At 46.2% G+C, this 16,491-nt stretch overlaps 1 protein-coding gene across 4 annotated transcripts in view; it reads right to left on the bottom strand.

Annotated features, from left to right (window-relative positions):
* KCNQ5 (potassium voltage-gated channel subfamily Q member 5) overlaps window positions 1-16,491 on the bottom strand; it is a 655,428-nt gene that overhangs the window by 478,429 nt on the left and 160,508 nt on the right. The gene's annotated exons all lie outside the window — the stretch shown is intronic.

The following is a 16,491-nucleotide window of genomic DNA, read 5'->3' as shown; positions in this document are numbered from 1 at the left end:
ATAATGGTAGAAAATTTCCCAACCCTATTGAAGGACATAGATATCCCTGCCCAAGAAGCATAGCATACTCCTGTCTGAAAAAATCTAAATAGACCAACTCCAGGATACATACTCATCAGAATATCAAATGCCAAAGACAAAGAGAGAATTCTGAGAGAAGCAAGAGAAAAGCAATGCATAATATATAAGGGATATCCAATATGATGAAGTGCTGATTTCTCACCAAAAACCATGGAGGCAAGAAGACAGTTCTGACATATTTAAGATACTACAAGAGAAAAAGTTCCAGCCAAGAATCTTATATCCAGCAAGACTGTCTTTCAAAAATGAGGGCAAGATTAGAATATTTACAGATAAACAGAAACTGAGAGAATTTCTAAGCAAGAGACCAGATTTTCAGGAAATACTAAAGGGTGTATTAGAGCCTGAAAAGAAAAGACAGGAGAGAGGGGCCTGGAAGAGAGTCTAGAAATGAAGATTATATCAATAAAAGTAACTAAAAGTATCAAAAGAGTGGTGAAAATAAAATATGACAGATAAATCTCAAATAGTCAGGAATAAACTTAACCAATGATATAAAGCACTTGCATTCAGAAAACTGCAACTCAGTGTTAAAAGAAATAAACAAAGCCCTAAAGAACTGGAAGAACATTCCATGCTTATGGATTGGAAGACTACATATCGTTAAGATGTCAGTTCTACTCAAACTGATGTACAGATTTAATGCAATCCCGATAAAAATTCCACCAGCATTAAAGAAAAAATTGAAAACATTATCATTAAATTTATTTGGAAGGGTAAAGAGTACTGAATAGCCAGAAACATCATAAAAAGGAAAACTGAATTCTCATCTCCAGACTTTAAATCATAACACCTACCTATAGTGGTAAAAACAGCATGGTTCTAGCCTAAAGATAGACACAGTAGACCAATGGAACCAAATTTATGCTTCAGAAACACACCCTCACAGGTATGGTCAAGTGATTTTTGACTAGCCTATCAAACTCACACAGCTCGAGCAGAACAATCCATTCAACAAACGGTGCTGAAATAATTAGATATCCATAGCTGGAAGAAGGAAAGAGGACCCCTATCTCACACCTTATCCAAAAATTAACTCAAAATGGATCAAAAACTAAAAATAAAAGCAAGATCCATAAAACATATAGAAGAAATTATTGGAAAATATCTTCAAGGTGGTGAATTCTTAAAGGAGACAAGAGGAGGACTGAGGGAAGCAGACTTGGCCCAGCGGTTAGGGCATCCGTCTACCACATGGGAGGTCCACAGTTCAAACCCCGGGCCTCTTTGACCCATGTGGAGTTGGCCCATGCGCAGAGCTGACACGCGCAAGGAGTGCCCTGCCACGCAGGGGTGTCCCCTGATTAGGGAAGCCCCACACGCAAGAAGTGCACCCCGTAAGAAGAGCCACCCAGCGCAAAAGAAAGTGCAGCCTGCCCAGGAATGGCACCGCACACATGGAGAGCTGACACAACAAGATGACGCAACAAAAAGAAACACAGATTCCCTTTGCCACTGACAACAACAGAAGCAGACAAAGAACACGCAGCAAATAGACACAGAGAACAGACAACCAGGGTGGGGGAGGAGGGGAGAGAAATAAATAAATAAATAAATCTTAAAAAAAAAAAAGAGGAGGACTGAGTGAACTACTGATGTTTAATGTATGTAGAAGTTTAATTAGCTTTACTGTAAAATTGTGGAAATGTATAGAGTGGATGGTAACACACTATGAGTAAATGGGGATGTGACTGAAAATGGTAGTCTAGTTAGGTAAATGCTGAAAGACAGACTGCTAGAGAATAATCTAGGAACTGGATAGCACAGTGAACTGAGAGGTGGATGATAATTGTGGTTGATGGTGCAGATGCAAGAGTGTCCTTTGTTAGCTACAGCAAATGTATATCACTACTGCAGGGTTTTGGGAGTGTGGAGGGGCATGGGAAAAGTACAGCTGGAATGACCTACTGACTGTCGTTAGTAGTAATAATATAATATTCTTGTATCTATGCAAAAGATGTGCTGTGCTGATACTGAGGCAGTATGGAAAATGTGATTCAAATGTACACTATGGACATGGTAACAATCATACGATAATATTTTATCTGTAGCAAATGACACACCACATTTTGTGTTGTGTTGATGGAGGGGTGTTGTTTGGGAATTCTGCACATGTGCACGATTGTTTTATAAGTTTACAACTTGTCATAAAATATATATTTAAAAAGTACTAATAGGGTGGGTTGGGAGAAAAACACACCAAATATAATATAAAGACTATGATTAGTAGTAAGATTTTGACAATATTCTTTCATAATTTGTAACAAACATCTCATGACGTTTGGAGGGTTGGTGGAGGGTTGATGTGTGGGACCCCTATATGATGTTATACATATTTGCTTTGTAAGTTCACAACTTTTACTATACACTTAATTTTTTATGTATATTCATATATAAATGATATAAAGATAATAATAGGATTGGTTGGGGGAAAATACTTTGTTTAGTAGTAATAGTAATACTTTGTTTAGTAGTAAAATACTTTGTTTAGTAGTAATATTTTGAAAATGCTCTTTAATCATTAGTTAAAAAGGTTTAACAACAATGCAAGTTATTGGCGGTAGGGTGAGTTATGAGAGTCCAGTATGATGTTATATATGTTTGTTTTATAACTTCACAACTATTTTTATACACTTATTGTTTATGTATGTTTATGTATGACTGATATACTTCCATAAATTTAAAAACAAACAAGAAAACAAATTTTAAAATGTAACAGTAGAACAAAATGAATGAAGGGAAGGGAAGAGAGAGCAAGGAGCATCACTTTCATTTATCCTGAAGTTAATCTAATTTCATTAACTGATTTAAGTCCCTAGGAAAGTACAGCAAAGTACAACGTACACGAAAAAGTGCCTTAAATGTACAGCACAATGCATTGTTTACAAACTGAACAAACCAGTGGACCAATCACCCAGTTCAAGAAATAAAATACTACCAGCACCCTGGGTATGCTCACTCCCCTCCAGTTATCTCTTTTCCACTGCAGAGTAATATCTATCCTCAATTCTAACAGAATAGGTAAATTTTGCCTGCTTTGATCTTCAAAAACATGGAATCATATATACTATGTCTGGCTTTGTTTCAGGAGAGTGAGATGTATGTAAGATCCATCTACATGGCTTCAAGCAGTGATAGATTATTCTCATTGCAGCACTGTTCTCATATATGAGCTGTGGATCATTCTCATAGCTATAAAGTGTTTCACTGTGTGATTACACCAAAATGCATTCAAACTTTCTGCTCTTGGACAGTTTTGGGCAATTACAAATAGTGCCACCTATGGACATTCAGGTATATACATGTCTTCTGGTGAACTTAGGAACACATTTATGTTGAGGTTACACCTAAGAACAGAATTCTTGGATCATATGACATACAAATAATAATCTCCAGGAGATTTATCAGTTTTCCAAAGTTCTATCTATTCTACACTCTTGACAACACTTATAATTGCTCATTCTTTGCATTTGTGGGTTTGTAGTATGTCATTCAGTGCTTTTCATTTTTCTGATGACAAATGAAGCTGAGAATCTTTCGGTGTGCTTATTGGCAACATTTGATAGTATCTCTAATGGAATTTCCTTTGTCAAACTTCCTTTCAAAAATTTTTGCCCATTTTTCTATTGAATTACCTTTCTTTTTCTTATCCTATATGTATATTCTGGGTAAGAATCCTCTGTTAGATTTTGAATATCTTCTTCCACTCTGTGGGTTGCATTTCTACAATCTTAATAGTGTCTTTTGATGAATGGAAATTTTCAATTTTAATGGGATCTAATTTATCAAATTTTAAATTTTCTGGTTACCAACCATTGCATCTGTTTAAGAAACCTTTGCCTATTCCAACCAGGAAGATATTCTAGAAGAGATGTTGGAAAACTATGGCCTGTAGACAATATGACAAGGAAGGGCTACTGTTTTAGGGTGTTGGATGGGTAGGGGGGCATTTGGGATATGGTGCACCTGGGCAGTCTTCTAGAGAATGTGCAAGTGATTATTTTGTCATAGTGTGTTGTATCAGTATGTGGAGAACCACATGGTAAGCAGGAAGGAGTTGGATTCCCATCCTGGGGAGGCCCGATATGTTCTCAAACAAAGGGGAGAGTGTCTTTTGAGAACACAGGTGGTTCCTAATAGGGGAGGACAGACTCGTGTGTCAAGCCCTCAGTATTATTGCAAGTATCTATGAATACTTTCCTTCAAGGAGTAAAGTCTGGTGGTTGCCATGGGCCCTGAGGGAAGGGGAAGGAGGAATAGAATAGATGGAAGAGGGGTTATTTAGGGGGCAATGGAAGTGTTCTGCATGATCTTCCAGTGATGGATACAGGCCATGTTATATTTCATCAAAAATTTATAAAAGTACACGGTCTAAAATGTAAACCATTGACCATGGTTAGTAGCTATGTTTCAATATTTGTACATCAGGTGTAACAAATGTACCATCCACACGTAAAGAGGTTATTAATAGGAAAGGGGGAAAAGGGGGAGGATATTTGGCATATGGGAATCCCCTATATTCTGTATGTGACTTTACTGTGATCTAAAACTTCTTTGAAGACAAAATGGAAAAAAGTAAGATACTGGGGAATAAATGCAAGAAAATGTAACTGTACATACAGGACAACACATATTGAAGTGATGAAAGGCAAAATGTCATAAAAATTTTTATTTAAAAATATTTTTCATTTTTTAATACCTCAATTTTTTTACATTCTTACTGTATTTTAGTTTTCCTAAATTATTACATACTTTATTTCTTATGCTTAAATCTATATTATTATTCCATTTTCCTATCAATTAAATTTGGTGATATTCTTGGCTTCATTTTTAAAGAAGCTTTGGATCACAGAAGGGTTCCAACTATGGCAGGGGAGGATCATTGGTGTGGGGTGTCAGTGATGGGGGATACTTGGGAGGAAGTTCACCTGGGCACACATATAAGGTATAAAAAATGTGGCCAAGTGTTCATGGGGCATTGTCACATTAAGTGGAGATTACACATCTGAAAGAATATTGAATTCCCACCCTGGGAGCTCTGACACATTCTCTAATGCAATATCAATAATCCCTCTAGTACAGTACTAGAAAATGACTAGTAAAGAAGTCCACTGATGGCTCCCTTATATTGACAACTATGCTTATGAGCCTTTGCTCTTGAAATTGCAACTTAGCCTAGTGTTGTAGGGTGCCTAAGAATTACCTCCTGAGAGCCTTCATGTTCTCAGTTGTGGCCTCTCTCTAAGCGAGACTCAGCACATAAATGCATTACCTTCCCCCCAGCATGGGACATGACTCCTGGGGATGCGCCTCCGCAGCACTGAGGGATTACTACCAAGCACCAGCTGGTGATGCAACTGGAAAAAGACCTTGAATAAAAGGGGGGAAAGGTAAAGACAAATGAGTTTATATGGCTAAGAAACTTCAAAGCGAGTTGGGAGGTCATCAGACAGGTAACATTTATGCACGTCTCAGCAGGATATCATAGATAGCCAAAGTAGATATTATCCCAAATAGAGGGGCTCCTGAGGGTTCTGGAGACACCCAGGTCCTATGGTCATGGCAGATGGCTCCAGAGTTTGGTGCCTTGCCAGTGGGCCCTACTTTGGAGTTTGTGCTCCCAAGTGTGACAGAGCTGGACTCAGATGTGACTTCTCCACACATGTCTCTTCTGTCCCTCATATTTGAACTAACAATTGAAGTTGGAGTTGGTAGTTTCTGTCCAAGAGACTTGAATCTCTGGGCTGTCCATGTGTCATCTGGGCCCTGAGCCTCAGCGGAGTTGCAACTCCTACTCTCCAGTTCATTGGACTCACCCAGGACAACTAACAAGGAGGTGAGGAAAGACAACCACCACATGAAGGAACCAGAGAGTCTACAACTACAAGCAAGAAAGTCCCATCCATCAGCCATATGGGATCAAAGCCCCCTCTCAATTAGAGGGGGAGTGGGTATCACCATCCCAGAATCCTCAGGACTGGGGAATAAAATATGGACTAGACTGGACTTACTGGTATTCTACTATAGACTTATTGTGGTTCTAGCAATGGAAAATATAGGGTCAGGGAGAGGGGAAAAGAGGTATAATATGGGGGCATTTTCAGGACTTAGAATTGTCCTGAATGACAGACACAGGCCATTATATATCCTGCCATAACTCCAGAATTGAGTGGGAAAGAGTGTAAACTATAATCCATGCTTAGTGGCAATGCTCCAAGAAGTTTTCATCAATTGCAATGAATGTACCACACTAATGAAAGAAGTTGTTAATGTGGGGGAAAGTGGGAGGTGTGGGGAGTGGGGCATATGGGAATCCCTTATATTTTTTAATGTAACATTTTATGTAATCTAAGTATCTTTTAAAAATTATATATATAAACAACAAAACACCCTATGGCCTGCAGACGAAATCCAGCCTACAACCTGTTTTTGTAAGTAAAGTTTTACTGTAAAACAACATGCTTATTTGTTTACATATTGTCTATGGTTGCTATCTTGCTATAATGGCAGAATTTAATAGTTTTAACAGAAACCATGTGATCTGCAAAGTCTAAAATAGTCACTATCTGGCCCTTTAAGAAAAGTTTGCCAAATCCTATTTGAAAAGCTTTTCTTTTTTAATCCTTTAAAATTTAGATTTGCAAACCAACTGGAATTGACTTTTGTGTATATTGTGATGAAAGGGTCAAGTTTTAATTTTTTTTTTCTGAAAGCCTATTCAATTGACCTTGACCACTTACCAGAAATAAAAAATTATTTCCCAATATACCCAAGTGTTTTCTTCTTCATAAATCAGGTGACCTGTATATGTAGGTCTGTTTCTGTTCATTGGTTTATTCCTGTCTGTCTTCACAAAAATGTTGACCCCCTTAAATGCTATGACTCTATAACAGCACTTATATTTGGTGGTCATAAGTCCACCAGGTAACCTTGGCTATTCTTGGCCCTTTGCATTTCCATATGCATTTTGGAAAATTTGCTAGGGGTTTTGCCAAATATGTTGACTGTTAGGGAAGTAGAAACAAAAGGTTTCCTATTTTTATATACATATATAACTTTCAGATATGGAAAGAAAGCTTCAAATAAATTTGTGTTTGAAATTGAAAAATACTGAGATTAGTGAAGAGTTTTTATACATTATTACTTTCGTTTATTGATATATTCCATATTGTACGGTTTATAAATTGTGACATTGATAGCTAAAACCTAGATTATCTGTGGCATAGAAATAAATATTTAGTTAGTTCTATTTTTAAATTTCCTATCTGATATCCACAAGACAACCATCACAAACAAGGTTTGATGGTAGTGCATCTTTTCTATAAAGACACATTTTTTTGGTGTCATCAGAGTTCTTAGGACAGAGATGTACACAAATATTTCTCAGTGTTTTCAAGTAATAGGGAGCTAGAGTTGTTATTTTTGCTTTATACTGCAGTTCAGCGGGGTCAGTTTTAAAAGATAACACTGTCTTATTATCCAACAAGCAACAATTAATAGATTAAGCAGAGTAGGAATTCTACCCACCCCATTCAATACACCCATTGGGATTTGGAGGAGTTTTGAGTTAGCCTCAGATAAACATGTGTAAGATGTACAGACAGCTCATTAAATAATTCTCATTACATAATTCTCACACCAGGGTGGAGGCAGATGAGGGAGGCCCATCTGACAAAGTTAATACAAGTTAAAACTGTCAAAATTACCCATAACTTCACTGAAACGACTTTCACTTTTATGAAGTCCATTTATTTCACCAAGATATAAAAAGGAATTTGTCTACTTAGTATAGAAAGCCAAATAAAATTTATAATGAACATTAAATACATGTTACAGACTTTCTCAATTTTATCAATTACTTATCCTTTTCAGTAATTAGCTTTAAAACTTTCCTCATTGCCTTTTGTACTAAGGTAGCCTATCAGAGGCTGCAGCAGTGACTGATTCAGGTTGAGGCAGTGACTGATTATAAACTCAGGTCTAAGTTATAATTAATATAATAGAGTGAAATATAATTTCATATCAACATATTCTCCACATTGAACATTCCAAAAGATATACAGTATTAGATATTTGTGTATTAGAGATAAAATATCTTGAGATCAACAAATCACTCATTTTTTTTTAAGATTTATTTTACTTATTTCTCTCCCCTTCCCCCCCACTGTCTCTCTGTGTCCATTCGCTGTGTGTCCTTCTGCATCCGCTTGCATTATCCAGCAGAACTGGGAAACTGCATCTCTTTTTTGTTGTGTCATCTTGCTGCATCGGCTCTCCGTGTGTGTGGCACCACTCCTGGGCGGGCTTGCGCTTTTTTTCATGCTGGGTGGCTCTCCTTGCAGGGCGCACTCCTTGCATGTGGGGCACCTCTATGGGGGGGCACCCCTGCGTGGCACGGCACTCCTTGCACACGACAGCACTGCATGTGGCCCAGCTCACCACATGGGTCAGGAGGCCCTGGGGCTTGAACCCTGGACCTTCCATATGGTAGATGGACGCTCTATCAGTTGAGCCACGTCTGCTTCCCAATAAATTACTCATTTAAGGCCAAATTTCATAGTGCACTGTTATACAAATTCAGAATAATAAGAATGCTGAATTAGTGAAGAGTCTGAACCAAAATAAGTAAAATTCCTATTTTAAAGCAAAAGATCTTAACCTTTTTGGAGCTATGTGAATCGTTTTAGAATTTGTTGAAAGTTATAGGCCACCTTCCCAGAAAATCCACACATACTCACACAAACGGTTTTGCACACTGTTGCCGCCTTTCTCCACCCCTCCTCCCCTTCCAGCTCCCGCCGTCCTTCCCGCCAGTCCCGCCCATATTGCCAACCCACAATCTGCCCTCTTCCCCAGTAACTGCTTACCTCAGGTCTATCCATCAGCTTCAGCCTGTCCACAGCCGCCCCTTAGCCAACCCTCCCTTCATCACGCCCCTCCCTCTACCCAACCCTATATAGCTAAGTGTACTTCCGTAATAAAGCAGACCTGTTCTTGCGCTCAAGCGGTCTCCGTGGTTTTTCCTCAACCGCGCGTCCCCCACGCCTGGAGAACCGGTGCTCCATCTTGGAGCACCCCCCACCGGCTGCCTGGCAGGAGCAAGCCCCCCCGACTCTTGGGCCTGAGCGAGGACGAAACCCTCACAGTCAGCTACAACTGGCGCCCAACGTGGCAGCTCCTCCCCCGGCCCCTCTCTGCTGCTGCTGCTGCTGTGATCGTCCTCCTCTCCAGGTAGGGACCCCTCGCCCGGACGAGCCCCAAGGGACCCCTCGCTGTCGTCCCGTCCCTATCCCGTCATGGGCGCCTCTTTGTCATTGCGTCAGGCGCCGCAAGTCAGAGCCCTCGCTGCCCTGCTCGATGCCAATGGAGTCCGTGTCTCCTTGCGGCAGCTCCAAAAGTACTGGGATCTCTTGCTCCCTTTTAATCCATGGCTCTCCACCTGCCAACTCTGGAGCCCGGACACATACTCACGACTCATAGATCGAGTCACCTCCGCTATGGAGCACGAGAAACGCACCTTCCCAGCAGGCCTCTTACCTGTTCTCGTTGCCATTTGCGCTTGTCTCCTCGGCGCTCCGACCGAGGCCGTTTATGAAGCTTCTCCCAAACGGCCTCTAGACTGTGATCCCGACGAGTCCGCCGACACTGACTCTCTGTCTAACCAACTTGCTGCTGCTCTTGAGCGCGAACCTCCCCGCCCGAGCTCCCCGCAGCAGACAGAAACCACTCCTGCCTCTCCCCAAGATGGCGGACTTCCGCCTTCTTCCCCCACTTCTGCCCAAGATGGCGTGCATCCGGCTTCTTCTCTGCCAGTATCCTCCTCTTCCCGCCTCTACCCGCCTCTTCCTGCCCAGTCAGCATCCGGTTCGGGCCCGGAAACTGCAGGGTCGCCATCTTCCGCTAAACCGGAAGCACCCCCCGGGCCATTTTGTCTGCTGCCGGATGTAGCTGCTCCGCCATCTTGGCCGGCGCCCAGAAGGGTCCTGCCGCCATTTTGTTGTCGCCCGGAAGCCGCTAAGCCGCCATTTTCTCACCCGTGTTCCGCTTATCCCTTGCCGCCGCCGTACGGCAATAGCCCTTCACCTGCCTTGGCTGCTCCATCAGCCCCCGGTGCCACGCCTCCTCAAACCCCTCAGCTGTATCCGCTGAATCCGCAGCCCACGCCACAGCGACCCCAAACTTGGCTACCCTTTACAGCGGAAGAGGTCAGAACCCTCCGCAAAGCTGTAAAGGAAGACGGGATTGGCAGCCCTTATGCGCAGCAACTACTTGAGGAGTTAGGGACCCAACTCATTCTCCCATATGACTGGATTGCGCTAGCCCGTGCCATCCTGATGCCGGGTCAATTTATTGAATGGCGCGCCCATTACCAAGCGGCTGTTGACCGGCAAATTGTGGAAAATGCCCAAGCTGGCGTCCTCGATCCCTCCGATGCATATATGGGGACCAACAATTATGCAGACCCTCGTTCTTATCTCCAAATTGACCCAGGGTTTTGGCACCGGGTAAAAGTCCTCGTCCAGCGGTCTTTCTCTCTAGTCTCCACCAAGCAGCCCACCAAACTCGCACAACTGCTTCAAGACTCTAATGAGACTTTCCCAGCATTTGTCGCCCGCGTCCTTGAAGCTTGTCAGTGAAAAATTTCTAGCGAGGATGCCCAGTTTGCGCTGGCCAAAGAACTTATCATAGATGGGTGCCTTGCGCCGTTCCGGGCCGTAGTCCTTCCCATATGCGACAAAGCTCTGCACGAGTGGGTCCTTGCTTGCTGTGACGTCGACCCACAAGTCAAGACACTCACCGCTACCTTTGCCTCTGCCATGGCTGTTTCATCCGCCCCCACTCCTGTCTGCTTTCGGTGCGGCCAGCCCGGCCACTTCGTCCGCGAGTGCTCTCAGCCAGGCCCAGCGCCTCGCTCAGACCCGCCGATGCGACGGCCAAGGGGCCCTTCTACGCCGTGTCCGCGTTGTGGGAAAGGTTATCACTGGGCCCGCGACTGCTGTTCCGCCCAAGGTTCCCAGCAGCCTTTAAACTTCCATCGGGGCAGGCCTCAGCCCCACCCCCAAGAGGCCCTCAGGAAAATTCCCAAGCCATAATGTGGACAATGCCCATCACACGCCGCCAAAAACCTTCACTGGAGCTCAAAATCAATGGGCAATGGCTCGATGGACTTCTAGATTCTGGCGCTGAAGTCTCCTGTGTTCCCTTCGAAGTCGCTGCGTTCAATCACTGGCCCCTAGAGACCGGCCCTCAAGTCATCGGCGCCACGGGAGCTGCTACCTCCTGGAAAACATCCCAACCTCTGCATTGGAGCGACCGAGAAGGCCACGAAGGCCAAATTCGCCCACTCGTCCTTTCGTCTGTCCAAACCATCTTATGGGGGAGAGATGTCCTCAGCCAGCTAAAGGCCCAAATCACCACAGAAGCCTTCTCAGCTGCGCTGCCCTCCCCCTTCTAGGGGCCACTGCTCCCATCTCAAAATCTGACCCTATCCCTCTGGAATGGGACACAGAGGAGCCCATCTGGGTCGAGCAGTGGCCCTTGCCAGCTCACAAGCTACAAGCTCTCTCTGCCCTCGTTGAAGAGCAGCTACAAGCAGGGCATATAGAGTCATCCACTAGTCCCTACAATTCACCAGTCTTTGTCATTAGCAAAAAGAACACCGGCAAATACCGCCTTCTCCACGACCTCCGTGAGATCAACAAACATATTAAGCCTATGGGATCACCTCAGCCAGGATGCCCGCATCCCACCGCAGTCCCCCAGCATTTTCACGCGGCAACCATTGACATTAAGGACTGCTTTTTCTCTATTCCTCTTCACCCCCGGGACTGTCCACGATCCGGGTTCACAGTTCCGCGCATCAACAACCAAGGCGCAGCTCAGCGATTTCAGTGGCGAGTATTGCCTCAAGGCATGTGCAACAGCCCGACTATGTGCCAACTGTATGTCAACCATGCTGTTGAGCCGCTGCGCTCCAAGTTCAATCCGGAGCACACATACATCCTCCACTACATGGACGATCTCCTTTTAGCAGCGAGCTCCAGTGCGCTCCTCAATGATCTGCTCTCGGCAATAATAACAAACCTCTCCAGCCTCGGGCTTACTGTGCAGTCTGACAAAATAAACCTCCAGCCTCCTTTCCAATTTTTAGGCTTTCATTTTCATCGGTTTATCCAGCCCACAAGCCCAAAAATCCACCTCTCTCCGAAGATGACATTAACTGAGCTCCAACAGCTCTGCGGGCAAATCAATTGGCTTCGCTCGGCGCTTCCCATCACAACAGCGCAAATGCAGCCTCTCTTCGAGCTTTTGCAGACAAGGGACAGCCCTCCAACGGCGACCACTCGCAGCATCATCATCACTCCAGAGGCTCGAGAAGCCGTCCAACAAGTCAGCGCCGCCCTGCAACAGTGTCGCCTGGAGCGGTTCTCCCCCACCCTTCCAATCTTGGCTTTAGTTCTGCCAACGCCAATCACTCCCACAGGACTCTTGTGGCAAGATGGCCCTCTCCTTTTTCTGCATACGTCAAAGAGCAAACTCCCGAAAATCTGCCCTTTTATAAGGGCCTGGATCACGTTGGCCACTGACTTAGTACTTCTCTCCATACAAACGTATGGCATCCCGCCACACACTATTGTTTGGCCTTTAGATGCCAAGGAAGTTACCTCCCTCATCATGAACAATGCCCAAATGCAGAGCCTGGTAGAGCTCTTTCGCGGCTCCTTTGACAACCACTATCCTCATCACCGATTGCTGCAGGGAATGTCTCAATTGGCGTTTTCCAACCCGTTCCGTCCACTGCCCGCACAGAACCCGATCCCTTCTGCTATCACTGCCTTCACAGATGCCTCAAAAACGGCATTTGCTGCCATCATATACACTCCTGAGAATTCTGAGCCATGGCAACTGCTGTTCGCAAATGACTCTTCTGTTCAAGTGGGCGAACTTCTAGCTGTCGCTGCAGTCCTCAATCTCCACCCAGACCAGCCTCTCAACATCTTTACTGACAGCCTATACACTCTTCAGGTGTGTCGCAGCCTCCCGCTTGCTACTTTCCTACCAGGTGACTCAAACATCAATCGGGCGCTCGCCTTCGTACAGCGACTGCTTGAGGCGAGGCAGCAGCCCTGGTTCATTGCTCATATCAGAAGCCATTCTGGCCTACCAGGACCGCTGGCTCTAGGGAATGACCTCGCTGATGCTTCTGTGTCAAGCCACCAGGTAAACCCAGTCCTCCTCCATGAAAGCCCTGCCGACGGGCCGCGGCTTGGGGACTTTGTCAATCAAGCTAAACTCTTACATTCCCAATTTCATTTCTCTGCGCGGTCCATCTGAAAGCTCTTTCCAGACATACCCATTGAGACTTGCAAACACCTTGTGCGCGCGGGCCGGACTTGCGCGCCATTGTTGCCACTTGGGCCTTTGCAGCCTCAGGGTGTTAACCCCCGCGGCCTCCGCCCCAACTCAAAGTGGCAATTAGATGTCACTCATGTCAGCGCCTTTGGCCGCCTCAAATATCTTCATGTAGCAATTGACACCTTTTCGCATCTGTGCTATGCAGTCCCTCTTGCGGGAGAAAATGCTAAACACTGCATCCAGGCGCTTCGCCAACCTATTTTGTTCATGGGAATTCCATGGGATTTCAAAACAGACAACGGACCAGCGTATCGCAGTGCCTCTTTTGCCAGCTTCGTGCAAATGTATCACATCACGCATCATTTTGCCATTCCATACAATCCACAGGGGCAAGGAATCGTCGAGCACACTCACCAACAGCTCAAGCTACTCATTCAAAAAGAAAGGGCCTCCTCTCCCCACAAGGCCCCCGCCGACATTGTGACTGCCTGCCTCATTCATCACAATCTCCTAACCTTCGATAACCATGGACTCTCCCCCACCCATAAGCACTGGGGACCCATGTGGCAGCCCTCGCAAGTTCCCCTTGTCCATTGGAAAGACCCTGCCACAAATCGTTGGCAAGATCCAGCTCCCCTCCTAGCACAGGGGAGGGGCTTTGCTTGTATCTTTCCAGAGTCTGAGCCGCAGCCGCTCTGGATTCCTGGGCGCTGTATCCGGCCTGCCACTGACCCACTAGTTCCACTGAACGATCAGCACCCTATGCCTTCGGTGAGAGATAACATTGACAGTGGATACGGCCCAGAGGTAGCCCCGTTCACCCGGATCCAGCACCAGCCATCATCAAGATGCCGCACCATCAGATGATGCCTCTACACAGCCTCGCAGCCGTTCTCTTTGTCCTGGCTTCCCTCGCTCTCCCAGCCGCTGCCAACCCGAGTCACCAGCCCTTCAATTGGACCCTCTCCCTCTGGCAACAAAAAAGGCTCCTTGCCTCGAACGTAACCGCCTCCGCCCCCTCTTTCACTACTGATGTCGCCAACCTCACTGGACGCATGAACCTTCCATCTTATGAGTGGGGGGGACACAACCCCGCTGCCACAGGTTTCTACATGTGCCCATCCTCCGCCAGAGGATGCCATGACCCAACGCACTATTACTGTCCTTCCTGGGGGTGCGAAACCATCGCCCACGGATGGTCCAGCGCCCCTAACAAAGACCCATACCTCACTCTCCAGCGTAATGCTACTCGATGGAACACCATCACACTCACAGTCAAAGACCCCAACTCCGACCTCTGGTTACGAGGCCGCATGTGGCAAGCCCGCCTGTATGCAGTAGGCTACGATTACGGCGCCATTATCACTATAAAAAAGGAGCCAATTCCCACACGTTCCACCCCAGTGGGCCCAAATCAGATTTTCAATCCTCCAAAGGCACAGCCCCCTTCTCTGCCCCGCTCCACCTCGCCCGCTCCTTCGCCCGGCACCCCCCTCGCCACTGCCTCCCTCAGCTCCCACAACCCCAAGCCTCACTTACCCTCTACTCTGTACCCCAGCCCCCTCCCGTCGCCACCCTTTTAGGTCTCGCTGGAGCAGGCACGGGGATTGCCGCCCTTGCCCTCCGGCAGGCGGTCGATCAAGATATTACCTATCTCTCTCCTCCCGTACCTGCTCCCATTCCTAGGCCCCCTTATCATTATCCTCTTAACCCTCACTGTGGGCCCCTGGGCCATCAGAAGGATAGTCCACCTTGCCAAAGATCAAGCCAATGCAGTGTTCAGCTCCTTTGTACAAGTCCACTACCAACGCCTCGCCACCGCTGAGTCCCCCCCCAGCCGTCCACCTCGCCCCTTCCGCCCGCACCACCTACTCCAGACCGCACGCCTATAGCTTCTTGTCTTCCTCCCCTCACTTCTCCCCAACTGTTCCTCCCCCTCGGGCGGGGGGTTCGGGGACATCACGAGCCCGTTTCGCTGGCAAGGCTCGGTGCGCGCCAGGCGCCGGCGTGCGCCGACCCTAATGGCAGGCACATGCGTCCTGGCCAGATGCTATGTCGTCCGCTCACGGCCAGCCGGTCCTCGTGGTCTCCCCCCACCCCTCGTCCTATTCCAGTACCCGTCCCTATGACCTCCTTTTCCTCCTCCTCATAATCCTTGTCTTTTGTTGCTGCGCACACCGAGTTATTCACACCCACAGTGCGCACCAAAACTTGTTGCCTCTATTTCCTTTTAAAAACAAAAGGAGCAATTGTTGCCGCCTTTCTCCACCCCTCCTCCCCTTCCAGCTCCCGCCGTCCTTCCCGCCAGTCCCGCCCATATTGCCAACCCACAATCTGCCCTCTTCCCCAGTAACTGCTTACCTCAGGTCTATCCATCAGCTTCAGCCTGTCCACAGCCGCCCCTTAGCCAACCCTCCCTTCATCACGCCCCTCCCTCTACCCAACCCTATATAGCTAAGTGTACTTCCGTAATAAAGCAGACCTGTTCTTGCGCTCAAGCGGTCTCCGTGGTTTTTCCTCAACCGCGCGTCCCCCACGCCTGGAGAACCGGTGCTCCATCTTGGAGCACCCCCCGCCGGCTGCCTGGCAGGAGCAAGCCCCCCCGACTCTTGGGCCTGAGCGAGGACGAAACCCTCACACTCAGCTACAGCACACAAAAGTTCAGCAAGTCTCAGAGTCCTTTTCCCTATCTAAACACTCTGTTCACAGATCCCTTATTTAGTGCTTTCCTCTCCTTTCCTGGAATCCCCCTCACCCCAGCTCCTCAGCTCTCAGAACTATGAAATAAATCTGTTGTCACCATTACAGAAGTCCTGCTTTAATGAGGCCTGAAAAGAAAGTTCCCATTTATAAATCACATTACCATCAGCAGTCATGTTCAAATTCCTGAAGAACACTTTGGTGACTTAACGGGTTAAACATTCATCCATGGTTACCAACCCCTTTCTTCAAGGGTAATGAAAAAGTAAGTTTTATTCGTCAAAATGTATTAATTTTTTTTTTCTCTCAAATGAATGAATACTCTCTCCATTTTTCCTGACCCATGAATGCATA

This window comes from Dasypus novemcinctus, chromosome 11 (assembly GCF_030445035.2).
Source record: "Dasypus novemcinctus isolate mDasNov1 chromosome 11, mDasNov1.1.hap2, whole genome shotgun sequence".
NCBI classification, from domain to species: Eukaryota; Metazoa; Chordata; class Mammalia; order Cingulata; family Dasypodidae; genus Dasypus; species Dasypus novemcinctus.
This window is presented reverse-complemented; position numbering and strand designations above follow the sequence as displayed.